The sequence below is a fragment of the Leopardus geoffroyi genome, chromosome A2 (assembly GCF_018350155.1).
Source record: "Leopardus geoffroyi isolate Oge1 chromosome A2, O.geoffroyi_Oge1_pat1.0, whole genome shotgun sequence".
Taxonomy (NCBI): domain Eukaryota; kingdom Metazoa; phylum Chordata; class Mammalia; order Carnivora; family Felidae; genus Leopardus; species Leopardus geoffroyi.
Window position 1 is genome coordinate 126,310,583 of NC_059331.1, and position 2,212 is coordinate 126,312,794.

The 2,212-nt window shown below is 47.1% G+C and overlaps 1 non-coding gene across 1 annotated transcript; it reads right to left on the reverse strand.

The window, feature by feature from the left end:
- Positions 1-218: 218 nt before the first annotated feature.
- LOC123607746 lies at positions 219-325 on the reverse strand. Its single transcript, XR_006716895.1, has one exon. It is a non-coding gene; the product is annotated as a U6 spliceosomal RNA (small nuclear RNA).
- Positions 326-2,212: the final 1,887 nt, after the last annotated feature.

The following is a 2,212-nucleotide window of genomic DNA, read 5'->3' on the forward strand; positions in this document are numbered from 1 at the left end:
CAGGCATCCTTGTCTAGGAGTTGAGAATGCCCTCCTTCTGACAGCCAGCAAGAACCCAGGTCCCTCAGTTCTACGGCTGCAACAAAATGAATTCTGCCCCAACAACTTGAATGAACTTAGAAGTGGATTCTTTCCTATCAAGCATTCAGATGAAAATATAGCCCAGTCAGTGTCCTGATTGCAGGGTTGTGAGACCCCAAGCAGAAAGCCCAACTCAGCCATGCCCAGCTTCCTTCACAAATTTACGTGTCACCCTTGCACAGGGACTATGCTAATCTTCTCTGTATCATTCCAATTTTAGTACATGTGCTGCCGAAGCCAGCATAGCCGTGCCCAGCTTCCTGACCCATGGAAACTGTGAACTAGAATATGTGTGCTGTTTTAATCCACTTGACTTGCAGGCGTGGTAATCTGCTACGGTAGCCATGGGAAACTAATATAGTCACACTGCGGGAAGGACCCAGAGGGGTTTTGAGGACTTGGAGGAAACAAGGGAAAAGGGAAAAAATAGAAGCAGGTCAAGGAGGCCACTGCTGAGGTGACAGAAGAAGGTTGGCTCAGGGAACTGCCCAGTTTGGGGCCCATGGGGAGCCACACACAGGCTCACATTTCAGCTGGTCTACCTCTGGGGACCTTGGGCTTCTCACAAAATAAAGACCATCTCATATTGTCCCTCAAATTTGTGCAGGTGGGGAAGGGGTTCCAAATGCTGACATGCCCTGTGGGGTAGCATGTCTGCCTCCCAGAGGAGATGCTATCCCACGGCAGAGACGAAAACTAGGCCCTGGGGCAGCATAAACCACTCGGCTGGAGGCAGGCCACACCTGCTTCTGTTCTGCATAGCAGACACAGGCCACTGGCTCTCCTCTGCTTCCAGGAAGCCCTCCCTGTTGTCTTACAGAGCTGTGTCGTTCATGGGTCTACAAGGAGAGAAAACTCTTCTATTCCTCCCTTGTCTTTCCCCCTTCTTGTACTCAGGACTCATACTACTTTTGACTATTCAGATATAATTCAGTGCTATTTTAGGTAAAATTTTGAGGGGAACCGAATCATATTTATACCCAGAAATACACCCCTCACACACACCCCCACACACGGATAGAGAATGCGAATGTGCATTACAGAATAACTGGGTCCTGTCTGTAAGTTCTTGTGTGAAAGATAATCATTACTTAAAGTAATTTGCTTAAAACCCTGCCTTGATTGCTTGTTATTACGTGAAAGCCTGGTAAGGAACCCAAGATTTGCTCAGAAATGTAAAATGCAGAAGGTCCAAATCTTAGTGACCGACAGCCACTAGCAACCCTTAAGGAAGCAAAAGAGCTCTGTCTCAGTAGCAATGAAGAGAAAAGCTCCTGAGAGCTTACGTAAGAGGTTAAATAAGAGTAAAAGCTCCTGTTTTGGGGGGGAGGAAATAAGGAGGAACTTATAATACTTATAATATGGCAGGCCCTCTGCCAAGCACCCAGTGCACTTTATCTCATGCGATCCTCACAATGACAACATGATGGAATAAATATTATCATCTGCAATTGAAGGAAAGAAGGAGAAACTTGGGCTTGGGCAGGTCAGAGTGAGTGCCCAGCTGGACAGCTCCAAACCGAGGCCTCTCTCCACCACACTGGAAGACAGCAGGGCCAACAAGACTCCGACTGTGTTCATTCTTCTCTTCCCCAACTTCAATACACAAATCCTGAAGATAGAGTCAAAACCCCCATGGCCACAAGAAAACTTTCCTTGGTTTTTGAAAGATCAGAGACTGTGCAGCAAGCAGTGTGCATGCACACTGAGAACCAGCTATGCCTGCAGCCCAGCACCCTCAGGAGTGCCCACCAATACAGAACCTCCCCCAACAAGACACAGGCCCTGTGCTAGTGGAGATGGAGGCCGAAGTTGGGTCTGTCTCGTTCACCACGGCAAACTCAGTGCTGAGCACAGGCAATGTTTGTTAAACAACTGAATGAGTAAATGGATGGATAGATACATAAATGGATGGATGGATAGACAGACAGGTGGACAGAAGGAAAGGAATTGATTAATGGATGGATGAATGGATGTAAAAAAAAAAACCCAACTCAAGAGAGGGAGACAAACAAGTTTAGCTCATTCATTCATTCATTCATTCATTCATTCATTCTGAGAGAGAGAGAGAAGGCATGAGTGGGGGAAAGAGAGAGAGAGAGAGAAAATCCCAAGCAGGCTCTGCACTGTC